At 58.6% G+C, this 15,279-nt stretch overlaps 1 protein-coding gene across 9 annotated transcripts in view; it reads right to left on the bottom strand.

Annotated features, from left to right (window-relative positions):
* The window catches only part of ADCY7 (adenylate cyclase 7), a 54,836-nt gene that overhangs the window by 26,916 nt on the left and 12,641 nt on the right, over nt 1–15,279 (bottom strand). For 4 of the 9 annotated variants that reach the window (XM_045806744.2, XM_045806750.2, XM_045806752.2 and 1 more), the window contains exon 1: nt 9,539–9,643. The exons of 3 other annotated variants lie outside the window; for them this stretch is intronic. The gene's annotated coding sequence lies outside the window, so the exon portion shown is untranslated. Of the gene's footprint in view, nt 1–9,538; nt 9,644–14,691; nt 14,852–15,279 lie in introns of those variants that run through there. 2 more of the 9 variants (XM_087870412.1, XM_045806748.2) reach the window with 2 other exon arrangements.

Below are 15,279 nucleotides of genomic sequence, written 5' to 3'. Positions count from 1 at the left end.
TCCACTCTGACCTTCAGAACAGCCATTTTACAGATGCAGGACCGAGCCCAGAGAGGTCGTGTGGCTCACCTAAGATCACACAGCGGGAGCTGCTCGGGAGAAGCGCTGGGCTTCACACCTGGGGCTGCTGGCCAGGCCTCACTGGACTGAGACAGGCTTCCCCAGGGAGCTCCCGCCAGCAGGGGCAGCTCCCGGGGACGGAACCACTTGCCACACGCGAACACAGCACTGCCTGGCCGTCTGGCCTGCTGCCAAACTCCAGTGCGCCGGGACCCAACAGCCAGGCCCAGAAACGCCAAACGCCAGGGGCTGGGACAACAACTCCCCCCAAGGGGCTCTCTCCCCCCAGGTAAAGCCCACAGACCAGAGCCGGGGTGCCCGGGACACCCCAGAACTGACCTGCCCTTCCAGGCACATGAAGCCTGGCTAAGGCAGGCGTGGAGAGAGAAGGAGCGGTTGGAAGGTTCCCGGGGGCCCATGGGAACCCAGGCTCTCGGGGATCTAACTAGGCCACTTCCTGGGCAGCGACAGGAGGGAGAGTACGCGGATAATAGACGGCCCTGGGCACGGGGACCTCGGCCCATGCAGGGACATGGTCCCGCCCCCCGGGACAGCAGGGCGGGGCTGGGGACGGGGAGGAAAGATGCGTTGATCACTCCTGGAGAGGTGGCCTGGGAGCCCGCCGGCGGCACCTCCACAGGCCCTAGCAGCAACCCCCCCAAAACCAGACACAAAGGCCCCTGCCAGCGAAGGGCTCAAGGCCCCTCTGTTCAATCACCCATTCTTCTGCTGGTCACTGACACCGTGGTCGACTGAGAGGGCAGGGAGGCCACAGATGAAGGCCCCAGATGAAGGAACTCCTTCGCCACGTGTCCAACAAACGACCCCGCAGCCTCGGCTTGCCCACCTTGGTGACGGGGAGCTCATCACCTCTCAGGGCAGGCTTCTCCATGAGTGGGCAGTCCTTCCAGCTGTGAGTCCCACCTCGGGTCAAGCGAAGCCCTACCTCCCTGTCCTCCCTCACCCCCACCCCACTGGCTCTGTCTGAAGTCCCAAGACGCCAACAGCAGAGATAGGCACTTAGGACCGTCGAAGCCCCTTCACCTGGAGGAAGTGGAGCCCGGGGGTCACTCACTGTCATTCACACCTCACGACCACTGTGGTGGGGAAGCAGGGCAAGCAGCCCCATTTTACAGTGGAGGGGAGCCCCCAGGGTCCAGGTGGGAGGGGGACGTTATTTCTACTTCTGCTGGGACTGTCTGTCCCGCTGTCGGTCCCCCGGGTCAGGGGCCGTGTGACCCAGGTGGGCTCATCACCACTGTCCCTCTCATGTCCCAGTGACTGGTTTAGGGACGGTCGTGTGACCAAAATCCTCTCAGTGAGAACCCTCTTTGGGACTTCTGCTGACCCACAGGAAAGAGATACTGTCTTTCGCTGGTGACCTACAGCTGCTGGCAGCCACTTGAAGCCACCATAAGAGACAGCCCACGGTGAATGAAGCCAACACGGGCAACTGGAAAGAGACAGAGGCTTGGGAATACCCCCTAAATGCCTGGACCCAGCTCTGCTTGAAGTTCAAGCAACCTCCAGATAATTTAATCGCACTAATATGCCTCTTTTGGCTGAAGCCAGTGTGAGTTTGTCGCTTGCAACCAAGAGTGCCAAGGTCCACGGTGCCCCAGCTTACTGCATCCAGGAAGCCCTCATTGAGGGTCCAGGGGCAGGGGACAGGTTCCAGAGTCCAGAGTCGGGGTCCAGGGGCAGGGGACAGAGTCCCACTTAGCTCAGAGGCGAGACTAGGTCCCTGCAGACAAGGCTGGTCCTGGCTAAGGCCTCCTGGAAGGGGGCTGGACCAAGGAGGGGAACCCCCCCTTGCTCATACTTCTGTCACCTCATCCCAAACTCCACAGCCCAGGGCCACACGTCCTGCTCAGGACCTAGGGCAGCAGGAGGCTGGGGCAAGGGGACGCCCCACATCTTCTCCAGTGGCCTCCAGAGACTCCCCACTACAGGAGGAATCGGGGAGCCCAGGGGCATGTTCAGGTAGAAATAGAGGCCAAGGGGATCAGCCTCACCCCCCAAAGCGCTGCTGGTGGGCTGTGCACTCCTGCAGCCCCATGTCCCGCGCTAGCATGGGGCCGGCGACGCCATAAACAGAATCTAGTGAGTGCCTACCGCGTGCCCAGTGCCACGGACTCTAACTTCGCACCCCTGCCCTGCAGGGGAGGAGGACTACTGCTTCCCTTTATGGATGTGGGAACACAGAGAGGTTCAGTCATTTTCCTGAGGTCACAGAGCTAGCAAAAGAGAGCCAGGTTGTGAACACAGGTCACCTCTCGTCCTGCTCGACACCCTCATGGTGCTGACATCCGCAGAGCCCATAACATCTCAAAATGCCAACCCCTCCCTGCCCTCCCCTCTCAAGACCTAGGACAGAGGGTGGGAAACAAAGTGGTCTCGTCAAGGTACCTCCCTCTGCCTTCCAGAAACAAGGTCAGACAGCCATGTCAGGACGCCTGCTCTGAGCCAGCAAGATCCAGGAGCCCCACTTCCTCCAGGAAGTCCTCAGAGCTACCTACACATACCCGGTCCTCCCTTCCCTGCAACCGAGGCAGGACTGTAGTCTCCTTGCCAAACACTGACTGGCGGGTTCTGGGTTCCGCAGCCAGAAATAGTGAGCTAGGACCTCATATTAGGAGTGCAGGACCAGGCCCTTGGGGGTGCTCACGAAATCCTTCCCCAGCAGAACTGGCTGATCCAGCAGCACCCCCGGCGCTACCACCCCCCCCTTGGAGAGTTCTAGACCACCCCCAGCTTTCACAGACACAGACAGGGCACCCACTACCTCACCCAAGTGGCTCTGGCAGGAATCCCAACCTGGCTTCCTCTGGCCCAGCTCCGCAGGGCCCGGAGCTGCACGGGGCCTGGGGCCCGGGTGGCCTCAAAAAGAGGAAGTGGGGGCTTTGGGGTGTGCGGGAGGGGCAGGCAGGCCCAAGGAAAGGCCCCACCCCGGCCCCTTGGGCCCAGTCCCTGCCCTCAGGCCTGCCTGGGGCCCATGCGGCTACAGCCCAGAACCCACGTTGTCTCGGCTCCTGGGCTGGCCCCGCACTCGGCCCCCTCCACGGGCTGGGTCACGAGCAGGTCGTTATTGGCTGAGGGGGTCTCCTGTTAAGGCATCTCCCTCAGGAGACCCTGAGTTTTGCGAAGGAGAGCCCGAGGCTGCTCGGCTCAGCACAGTCCTAGCCCAAATGAGCACCCAAGAAACCCCGTCCCCTCCCCCAACACCAGCCTCTCTGCTCCCCAGAGCCCAGGGCCCTTGGGCCTCTCCACACCTCTGCTCGCACAGGGCCTGACCTCCGACCCCATCTGGGGAGGCCTGCCCAGACTCCTGTCCATGGTCCCCACGTGTCAGACATCCCAGCACCTGCCGCACGGAACCGTCATGGAAGGATGTGTGTCTGTGGCCCACAGCGCAGCCCTGGCAATTGCTTGTGGAACAGGTGGAAGGAAAGACAAATGGACGGACGGACGCCCTGATGAGCCAACCAGCTGGAATCCCGAACCAGGCAGAAAAGGCGGGGGAAAGCAAGCAGGGCAGCTCTGGAAGGAGGAGGGAGAGGCCATTAGGGCAGAAGAAGGTGACAACGTGAGGAAAGGGTCTCCCTCAGAAGAGCGGGAGGAGGTGCGGGTTCAAACCCCGGCTCTGCTCCCGGGGCTGTGAGTCCCGGGCGCTCACCCTCTGGGCCTCAGTTCTCCTCAGTAAACAGGGGGTGCGGACACCCAAGTCGCGGGACGAGTGAGGTGCAGGTCATGATGGCCAACATGTTTGTGGGACAAAACAGCTGATGAGCCCAGAAAGGAGGCTCGGTTTCCAGAGTTCAGGAAGCCCAACCACGGGGTCCCAATGGGAGAGACAGAAGCATGAAGCAGGCAGGGCCCCCCAAGAACGGTCTACTTCATCTCGCCACCTCCTGGTGACAGCCCACAAGGCCATGAGGCAGGGGCAAAGGTCAAAGTCCCCTAGTGCCGCGAGCTCCCAGCCAGCCCCACTCCCCGCCATGCTCTCCCAGGACCCCCAGGCTGACTCCAGCCAGCTCCCGGGGACCACAGGCTCCCCATCAGTCTTGGGGTCCAGCACCTATGTTCCAGTCCCAGCTCTGCCACCAACCTGCTCGATAACCCTGGGCAAGTCCTTTGCCCCATCTGGGCCTCGGATTTTCCTTCTTGCACAGGAATGGTTCTGTCAGACCTCTGAGGCCCGGCACTGGGCAGGGCTGGGCGTGGAGTGTGAGTCATAAAACGAGGATGACGAGCTGAAGGGGTAGCCTGGGTGTTGTCACCTGGCCCCAGAGGGCTAATTCTAAGGGTGGGGTAGGATAGGGATTATTCTTTGTACCTGAAATTCCTCCCACTTCTCCTCTGGATTCAGCCTTGGCCTAGCCCGTCCCTCCTTTAAAACACAAATACTCCTTTGCCCCTTACCTCCAGGGCTCAGCTGCCAGGGATAGTAAACCTACTTCTCGAGCTCATGTGCCAGTTCTAATGATGGTTGGTGACGGCCCGGGGAAAATTCGTCCATTCATTCAGTCAGTCATTCATCTTCAGAGAGAGCCACGCCTTCACTCCTTTAACGTTGGGCACTAGCATCTTCAATGTACCAGGCACCAGGCCAGATGCCAAGAAGAAACTACGTTCCAGGCACAAGTTCCCAGAAGGCAGAGGCCTCCGTGCCTCCCTCTGCTGGGTGTCTGCACACAGGTGTCCAGGCAACAGTGCTTGTTAACTGACTAATTAACTGGCTCTTGCCTGAAATTCCACCATTAGTGATTCATTCGTTTAAGCACTCCCCTCACTACGTTCCCCCCTTTAAAATGACAACCCTTTCAGGCCCACATTCAACACATTTCTGATCTCTCTCCCCATGGTAAGGAAGGACAGAAAGGGGTAGTCTGGCCAGCCTTCAGGGACCTCACCTGGTGCTAGTCCCGCCCAGGGTGGCAGGACAGTGGTCTTCCCACTGACTTCGTGCTTTGCCCAGGGCCCCAGCCAGACAGTAGGTGCAAAGGTGAGGAGGCATGCATGGGGTTGGGAGGTAAGCGAAGAGATCCTTTCACACACCCACAGGCAGATAAAACCCAGAGTAACCCCTGAACTGGAGGGGGGCAAGAAGGATATAACGACTTGGCTAGGCAGCAAAACCCAGAGGAGAGAGAGAGCACACTGGATTCGTCATTTACACCAAGATAAGAGAGCAAGAAACTGAGAAAGCGTTCTTCTATGATGCTGGAGCAGCTAAGTCCTCGCTAACCTGACACAAAACCTAAAAGCCACAATGAAAAGACTGATCAACTCAACTACATCTTTAAAAATCTACTGCATCATAAAAGCTATTAAGAGCAAAATCAAAAGATAAAAAAGAAGAAATTCAGGAACCATTTGCAATTCTTATCATAAGGAGCTAATCTCCCCCATATGTAAAAAGCTCCCACAGATCAACAAGAAAAAGACCAATAACCCAATAGAAACATGGGAGAAGGGTGTGGATAGAGAGTGCACAGAGAGGCAATACAAATGGCTGTTAAACATTTAGAAAGAAGCTGACCTCACCCATAATAAGAAATACAAATTAAAACCGCTACAAAAAATCATTTTTACCTCTCTGATAGGCAAAGATCAAAGTATTTATAGGGCATTCACAGGCGGCGGCAAAACAGGTGCTCACACTCAGCCTCGGTGGGAGTATGATTCAGCGCAACCTCTGGGGAGGGCAACTTACTCAGATGTAACAAAAACACTCATGCACGAACCTTTGATGTAGCCGATCTCCTTCAAGTCACCTCTCTCACAAACACTCTCACATGTGTACAGCGACACACGGACAAGACTGTTCATTGCAAGGTTACTTACAACAGCAAAGGAAGGCGATGTATCCACCCATTAGGAGCTGGTGAAATAAATCACAACGGAGCCTTACTGTGGAATACTATGCAGCTGTCAACAAGGGTGCGGCAGGTGGAACTCTGCCGTCCCGGGGCAACAGTAGTGTCTGGAATGGGTGACGCCTGAGCCGGGACACGGGACAGCCAAAACTGCTTTGACGGAGCAAATGAATCTTCAGTTCGTTTCTATTGCCATAACGTAGCTGGTGCAATTAAAAAGTTCTTAATTGGGGCTCGGTCGGTTGAGTGTCCGACTCTTGATTTCGGCTCAGGTCATGATCTCAGGGTTGTGGGATCGAGCCCTGTGTCGGGCTCTGCACTCAGTGTGGAGTCTGCTTCTCCCACTCCCTCCGCTCTTCCCCCCGTGTGCGCTCTCTCCCTCTAAAATAAATAAAATCTTTTAAAAAAATTCTTAATACAAAATGTGAGATCTATCGTATGCATAGTGCCGTTCATAATACTGTACTGTATTCTCGAAATTTTTCCTACAAGGGTAGACCTTAGGTTAAGGGCTCTTAGCACACTGACCATAACAATAGAGAGAGCAGGAGGAAACTTCTGGGGCTGAGGGACCGGTTTATGGCATAGATTGTGATGACGTTTCACAGGTGAATACTTCTCTCCAGCTCGTCAAGTTGTAGACATTAAATACACAGCCTTTTGTCTGTCAATCAAACCTCAATAAAGTGCTTTTAAAAATAAGCGAGGGGCCCCTGGGTGGCTCAGTTGGTTAAGCGTCCCCTTCTTGGTTTTGGCTCAGGTCCTGACCTCAGGGTCATGGGATCAAACCCTGTGTCAGGCTCTATGCTGAGCTTAGAGCTTCTCTCTCCCTCTCCCTCTGCCCCTCCCCCCTGCGCACACACGCTCTCACACACTCTCTCTAAAAATAACTCTTTTAAAAAATAAATCAACTAAAAACTTGGGGTGCCTGGCTGCCTCAGTCTGGAGAGCATGTGACTCTTGATCTTGGGGTCGTGAGTTTGAGCCCCATGTTAGGGAGGTAGAGATTACTAAAAGATATAAACTTTTTAAAAAATGAACTAAAAAATAAAGACTCTACTGGAAAAATTCAAGGGCACTAGAAGGTAACTGATAATCAAGGTGACATATATACTGACATAGAAAGACGTGCTCCTGGCGTGTGTAATGGTGTGTGTGTGTGTGTGAGAGAGAGAGAGAGAGAGAGAGAATATATATAAGTATGGATGTGAATATATAAAAAACAGAACTTTTTAAAACACACACACACACACACACACACACCTCGGGCCCATCTCGTCTCAGTTGCACAGCCCTGAGAAAGTTACTTTCCCTTTCTGTGCCTCAGTTCCCTCATTTGAAAAAAGGGAGAATAATGTCCCAACCACGCGGGGCTTTGAGAGGATTCTAGGGGGTAACGCAGGCGGGGTACCGAAGCTGCACCTGGCACGGCGCACCCAAGTCGAGATGACAAGTACCAAGTTGACAGGAAGGCCAGAGAGGTCTGGGAGGGAGTAGGCAGGGAACCTGCCTCTTCCCCCCCCCCCACTCGGCCCTGGGAGTGGCCTGGCCTAAAAGTGGTCACACCTAACAACTGCTCCTGGGGGCTCTGAGCAGTAAGAGGGGCTGACACCCCCATGGGGTGCCCAGCCGGGCCTCGAGGGAGAGGCCGTCCGCCCAACCTGGGCTCAGGGGGAGGTGGGGGAATCCTGGGTCCAGAGGGAACTGCCCTCTGGCATCCCAAGCAGAACCAGGGCCTCACTCCAAGCCTTGCAGGCCTGTTTCCAGGAGAGAAAGCATAATGTCTGCCCTCAGGACACGTTCTGCAACCTCTGAACCCAAAGGGGAGGGCAGGGCCCGTTCAGCCTGCCCCCCAGGGTGGGGGTGGCATCACTCTCACTCTATTTCCAGCCAGGGGCAGACTCTGGAATCTTAACCCACTTGCCCAAAGCCCCCTGGCTGGGAAGCAGGAGAGCTGGAATTTAAACCCAGACCTGCCCCACTCCAAGGCTCAGCTCTTTCTTAACCCGCGGTCGGCATTTCCATCACCAGAGCCACGAAAAGCTACACGCACATGGTCACACCCACCCACACTGGTTTCTGGTCACCAGCAGTGCAGAGTTTGACATTCCCCTCCTCCTTTAAAGATTTCCTGTACACATTAGCAATTAAAGGCTCTGACAAGTCCTGCAGGAAAGAAACCTGTTGCGTTAAACACAGCTAAACATCTCCCAGTCTTTTTGGTTCAGGGGGCTCTTTTTGCATTCATCTCCAATCAACTCCTTTTGGGGAATGCTGACCATGGAGTTCAGAGCTCCTCGGGCAGTGGTGGCCCAGAGAGGGCACTGTCCTCCCCTTTTCTGACCACCTGGGGAGCTGTCTCAGGCCGGGAGCCCTACTCTACCACCTCCACCTTACCCTGGGTTGGGCTGGATGGACACACAGTGGAGGACAAGCCAGTGCACCTGCTTGCAGGCAAGGGAAGCAGCCTTAAGCTTGGCCTCCAGGGTAGGAATGAGGAGAAGAGGGGAGGGAAGGCCTGGGCATGCATACAGTCCCTGCCCTCAGGCAGTTTTCAGCTGGGGAAGCCATCAGCCCTGAAGATGAGAAAGCAAGAAAAGGCTCTAAATACCAACCAGGAAAAGATCCCCCTGTTGCACTTCCTGCCTCTCTGGCAATGCACGGAAGGCAATGCACGGAAGTAGCCCGCCTGCCTCAATTTCCCCACCTGCCAGAAGCAAAGCAGTGCGGGGTACAGAACCCTGAGCTGAATGTCAGGAGACCCAGGCTATAGTCCGAGCTCAGCCTCTCATCTTCTCCCACTCAGATAAGCAGAGAAGCTGGCCAGAGAGAGGTCAGCGGGAAAACGAGATGGGAAGACACCCCCACCCAGATCACAGCAGGCCAGGGGCGCCTGGGTGACTCAGCCGTTAAGCGTCTGCCTTCGGCTCAGGGCGTGATCCCCGTGTTCCGGGATCGAGCCCCGCATCAGGCTCCTCCGCTGGGAGCCTGCTTCTTCCTCTCCCACTCCCCCTGCTTGTGCTCCCTCTCTCCCTGTCTCTCTGTCAAATAAATAAATAAAATCTTAAAACAAAACAAAGCAAAACAGCAGGCCATGCCACGGCCGCCCCAGGCCATCCATGGAGCCCAGCACAACATCACTGTCTGCTCCGGGCCCCCAAAGCCACTGCCTAGTGCACAGACCACCCCCAGACCAGCCACCAGAGTGCCCAGCCCTAATCCAAGGTGCTGAGACCCCACTTTCTCAAGGCTTCCCGAGAACCTGAGTGAGGCCAAGGGGGCACGAGATGGGCAGGGGGACTGCCTGGTGAAGCCCAGCCCAGAGCCTGGAAGAGCCCTTCTGCCAGGGAAGCAGTCAGTTCCCGCTGACCTCCCCGCCGCCCACCAAACCACCGCCTGGCCTCTGGAGCTGCACCCACACTGGGGCTCAGGAGGCCCTCCCCATAGCTAAGCCCCTGTTCCTGGCCACTTCCTCCTCCCTTCCACAAACTCTTTTCAGAACCAGGCTCCGGCAGGGCGCAGGAAGCCACGGTGATGGAGCCCCATGTACCCCCAAACACAAGCCTCCCCGTGGGGTAGCCAGCCACGGCTTCTCGCACCTGTCCGGGACCCCAAGAACACGGAGCCCAGTCCTGCTCACCCCCTGGCCAAAAAACTCCTCCGGGGCTTCCAGAGGCTTCTTTGTAAGTGCATGATTGGACTTATTTCGGTTCCCCAAACAAGCCCCACCCTTTTGTCTCCAGGCGCTGGCCGCCTAAAAGCACCGCCTACCTCCCCACCCCCGAAAACCCCTTCTGCCTAGCAAACTCCTGCCCAACACTTCAGAGTCGGGCTCAGCTGCCACCTCCCCCAGGAGGGCCGCCCAGTTCCCTCCTAATCTGGATTCGTTGCCTGCCTCTGCTTCCCCAGCGCCTGCACTGCCCCTCGAGACACAGGGCACCTGGCCTGTCCCTGCCTGGCTATGTGACACACTCAGCACAAGGCTGATGTCCGGCTACACGCTGCCCAGCTTCCAAACTCCAACCGCTGGCTGCCACAGAAGGGACACTTAAAACCCAAACTCCACGGACTGAGACAAATACAGTGGGTATCGAACGGGCATTCAGGGGCTGGGCCCAAACCTGGTGACCCTGCTTCTGTTCACGGGACCTCAGGCAGGTCACCTGCCCCTCAGCCTTGGTTTCTCACCTGAGCAGTGGGGATAAAAATGTCCCTGGCCCCCTGGCCTATTCTGGCAGTGAAGTGACCTCATGGCCATAAAACTTCCCCCTAAATCCAGAAGCTTCACACACTTTAGGGGGCCAATCTTGCTGTGTTGTTTCAACCACAGGAGAGCAGACTCCCCCTTGGGGCCCGTGCACCTCCATCCTACCCGTGCCCCCTGGGCCCCTGCCCACGCCCCAGACCGCATGACACGCAGAGGCCACAGCGAGCAAGGTCCCCTGGAGAGCTCGTGCTGGCGGGGGAAAGGAGACCCATGCAATGAGTGAGCCCCACGAGGTAGAGAACCACGCGGGTGGGCAAGGGAGCACCTCAGGCTGCGAGTCGGGCAGGCAGGAAAGCCTCACGGTGGAGAGCAGAGCCGCAGGGACCAAACCTCAGAGCAGCTGTGTGACCGTGGGCACGTGAATTAACCTCTCTGGGCCTGTTACCTCACTCAAAGACGCTCCGCAGCTTCAGAGGCTAGGACACGGGGAGTCCCATCATGTGGGGTCACCCCAGCCGGAGAAACCTTGATATCAGCAGGTACTGGGGGTTACGAAGTCCCAGGGGTCTCAGCCTGATGTCCTGACAGCCCCCCCAAGGGCAGCCCTTCCCTGGCTCCCCTGCCCAAAAGCAGGGGATATCGAAGTGCTGGCCCCTGCCCCAGGCACTGCCTGACACTAGGCCCCCCCCTCCCCAGGGGGCCTTGGCATGGGCAGCGGGGCTCCGGGGAGTCTGGGGTTTCAAAAAAGGCCGCTTCCCCATTAGCCTGAGTCCCCCATTAAAGCAGAACCTCCAGCTGACTTCAAACAGCTCCCCCCCAGATGGGCCCGAGGGAGACAGGTGTGGGAGGGAGCAGGGACGGGCAGAGCCACATGGGCGGGGAGACGTGGAGTGGAGTCAGCCTGCCTGCTGCAGAGATGGGGAGACTGAGGCTAGGAGGAGGGGGCACGTGGCCCCTCATCCATGTCCATCCCCGCCACTTAGCGAGACCAGGGGAGATGTGCCTCCCCCACAGCTCTGGGCAGGAAAACGCGCACTGTCCCAAAACTGTGGGGCCCGTGGGGCTCAGTCTCCCCACCTGTGCGGGAAGGGGCTGTGACCCAAGCGCCCGGGGCCTCTCCCTGCTCAGCCGGCCAGTGACACCAGGAACCATCGAACCATCGACCCGAGTCAGCCGTGGGGGGGGGACACTGAGCTACCTCCGGGGGCAGGAAAGGCCCCTGGAGGGGATGACAAGGGTTTGGATCCTGGAAGACAGAGGTCCCCACAAGCGTATTCTGGGTCCGGAGGGGTGAGGGGTGGCATGGCCTACTATGCGCACAGCCAAGCCTGCTGTGCTGCGAGCCCCAGGGGGGCACGAGCTCCCCCCTCGGTCTTGAGCGCTCCCACCCCCCTCACCTCCAGCCTGGCACAGGAGGAAGTGGGAGGAGGTGAGCCTTAGGGGCCACATATGTCTGCGAATCGGGGTACCCGCAACGACGATCTCAATTTGTTTCTTTTCCCTTGAGACAGTCACAGGTAATTCCCTCCAATGGTCAAGGTGGGGAGGGGTACAGACAGGGGCATAGCGGGGAAGATGGAGAGAGGAGGGTGTCCCTGGTGTCCCCTGGCACCAGCACCGAGAAGGGGATCACCACAGAGCTGAGGGGGGCAGCGGGGAAAGCTGCCAAGTCACTGACTCCGGAGCAGACCACTCAAGTCCCCTCTTCTCCCAAGCTTGAGGACCCCTGGAGGGGGAGCCCTCAAATGGGTGACCCAAGCCAGGATGGATGTGAGGTAGGGAAGCAGTAAGCAGAGGGGCTACTTGAGCAAAGGGCAGGAGTGAGGCAGGCAGGGTGCTGACCGAGTCGGGGGTCCAGCCGGAGTGCACAGTGGGTCCCCAGAGGTAGGACCGCACTGGGAGGGGAGGCCGGGACCAGAGGACCCCAGAAGCCAGAAGAAGGGGTTCGAACATGACACTAGACAGGAGAACTGGTCCAGCACGTGTCAGAGGAACCCGGGAAGCCCGCCGGCCCCTTCTCCAGGGCCGCAGGGCCGCCCTCCCACCCCACGTGGACAGCAGGATCGGCTCAGCTTTCTCCTCCCTGCACAGCACTTGGCTGGTACTTGGACGGTGCCCGAGAAAGAGACCCGTCGATGGGACCAGCCGGTGTCAGGAGAAGGGACAATCCAGTGTCGTGGGAGAAAGGCCACGAAAGAGGAACTGAGCCCACTTCTGACCCAAGGCTCACCCCCACCCCACCCCAACATCTGGAGGGCTTGTGGGGGGGAAAATCAGGAAAGGAAGGTGCTCCAGCCCAGGTTAGCACCCAGGATCGGGCAACACCCCAGGCCTGACGTGGCTGTGAGATCCGGGGACAGCGGCAGCTAGAGCCAGATGCCCATGGCCATCAGGTGGGCACCCTGTCACCCTCCCTGGGGGCTGGGGGTGGGAGGAGCCCTAGTGGGTGAGTGGAGAGTCTGCAAGCTGGGGGAGGGGGGCAGAGCTGGAGGGCCACCCGGGCAGGGGAGTGGACTGGAGGGCCCCGGCCACCACGGGGGAGACTCCAGACCTCGGGGCACTGGTCTCAGACACCTAGGAAGAGTTTTCCAGGCATATGTGGCTTTCCTGGCCACCTGCCTGGGCACGGCCACTTCACAGACGTGAGCCAGCCATGAGCCCAAGGGCTGCAGGCTGCCAGGGAGGCCCCTCACCCAGCCCTGCCCATCCTGACCTCCCTGGTTCCCTCCCCGGGCCATGTCCTCCCTGCCACCCGAAGCAGGACAGACCACGATAACACCTCCCCTCGAGTCGTGGCTCTGCGGTGCCAGATACAACGTGTCACCCTGTTTAAGCCTATAACCACCTGATACGTGGGGGACCATGAGCCACCCATTTTACAGATGCCAGACGGGCTCAAATAACCTGGCTTACGTCCCATGAAGCAGGCCGAGTGGGGCCCGGGGGCAGGGGGCTGGACCCGATGACCTCCAGAAGACCCCTGCCTCTCTGGCTGTGCAGATATGATGGTCTCATTCACGGAGCCGAACTACCCCCCAGCTCGCAGCAATGCAGTCTGTTCAAACACACTGGACGCCCGACAGGCCCACCACCTGCTGCCCTCCATCGCTGAGACCGGACCCGTGAAAGGCTAGAACCAGCCACTCTGACCCGGGCGTCCAGCGTGACCCACTCTGTGGCTCCCTCAGCGGCCCCAGAACAGTCCGAGCTGGAAGAAGCCCTGCCGCTGCCTGGGCGCTGGAAGATGGAAAGTTGCCATCAGCTCGGTGTGAACGTGTCCCATGCCCTCTTTCTCCAGGACACGAGAAAGGTGAGGGACGCTAGGGATGGGCCACCGGTCACCTCGCAACGAGCACCAGGAGGAAGGATGGCAAGTCAGGGAAAATCCAGAGGGTCGGATCACCCATGGCCCAGCAGAAGCAGGACTCCAGCACATGTCCCAGGAGGCACGGCCCAGCTGCGGGACAGCCCTGCCCCAGCCTCCCCTGCAGCGCGTGCAGACAAGGGTCAGGCCCGACCCACGGGGTGGGGGTCCCCCCTCAGGGGAGCCAGATTCCTCCCTCCTCAAGGTGAGGGTCACCCCCTACTCACCCTTCAAAGCCACCCGGAGCCCTGGCTCAGCTTTGCTCCACCCAGCCTCTCCAAAGAGGAGGCCCCACGTCCTGACCCCACTCGAGGCCTCAGACTTGGTGACCCTCCATGACAGGAAGTGTGTGCTCCTGGACCACCCTGGGGGCGGACTCGCTGTAGGACCCAGGAGGAGAAAGTGCCCTGCTGGGCCCCTGTCTTCTCGGCAGGTAGACGGGGTAGGAGAGGATGGGGGGTATCTACCGCACAGGGTGGGGGTGAGGGGAGCAGGAAATGGGTTAAACCATGAGTTACAAACTGTAAAGGGGGGACATGTCCCCACAACATGAAGTCTGACCTTTATCTCCTCTCGAAAAAGCACCTTTGGCCTGTTTAGAGGCCCTCCTCCTGCCCCATCCCACCACTCACTGCCTAGTCCCTCCCTGCACCAACCCCCATTCCTGCAGGACTCATAGGAAGTCTCCCTCTCTCGAGACCCTGAGACCTGCTCCGACAAAGGGGCCCTTCGAGACCACCCCTCTCCCCACCCCCAGAACCGGCTGCCGGTAAACCAGCCACTGCTTTGCACTCAAACTCTACAAGACACTCTTCCCCCACAAAGTTCACACCTTCCCTTCTGAGGGCCCAGAATCCGGAACAATCTGAGAGCCACCCTTCCTCTGCACCCACACCTCACATCAGAAGCCACAGGAAAACCCCAGAAGGCCCCCATCTGGAGGTGGGGAGACCCGCCGCTCGGTTAGAAACAGACCCTCCCAGAACAGACCCTCCCCGACTCGGCCCCCCGCAGACGCTGCATTTCCGGCAAAGCTGGTCCCTCCACACTTCCGCTTAGGTCCGCTCACTTCTCGTTTCAGTATCTTTAGCCCCGTCCCAGGCAAGGGGACATCATGAACTCCCAGACGCGAGGTCCTGGTTACAGGTTTGTCTGTTTCTCAGATACATTAAAATAAATACCTAGCAGGCGCCTGGGTGGCACAGCGGTTAAGCGTCTGCCTTCGGCTCAGGGCGTGATCCCGGCGTTATGGGATCGAGCCCCACATCAGGCTCCTCCGCTGGGAGCCTGCTTCTTCCTCTCCCACTCCCCCTGCTGTGTTCCCTCTCTCGCTGGCTGTCTCTGTCGAATAAATAAATAAAATCTTTAAAAAAAAAATAAAAATAAAAATAAATAAATAAATAAATACCTAGCAAATTTTACACATGCTTATCCCACGTAGGCTAAACACCCCCCACCCCGGAACACCCGTCTGAGAAAGGCTGGCCTAGTCCCTCTCGTGTGGGCCATCCTGGAGTTGCCCACCTGCACGTCTGTAGCCGATGGCCCACGGCCACGCAGCCATCCAAGCAGAGCCAGCCCAGACTCCGGCCACCGGCCAGACCTCGGGGGCCAGGGGCCCTGCAGCACCGAGGCCCAGCCCAGCCCTCTGCCGCTCCCCTCCCCCAAGGGCTGGCTAGAGAGGAAGCGCCCAGGGCCAGCTGTCCTGAGCCCGGGTGGTGACACAGAAACGAGGCACCTGCTTTGCTGTGTGCCTGGGTCTGGAAGAG

Source organism: Ursus americanus, chromosome 21 (assembly GCF_024610735.1).
Source record: "Ursus americanus isolate L20-20 chromosome 21, mUrsAme1.1.p, whole genome shotgun sequence".
NCBI classification, from domain to species: Eukaryota; Metazoa; Chordata; class Mammalia; order Carnivora; family Ursidae; genus Ursus; species Ursus americanus.
Note: the sequence above shows the minus strand (reverse complement) of the source record. Positions and strands in the feature narration are given on the sequence as shown.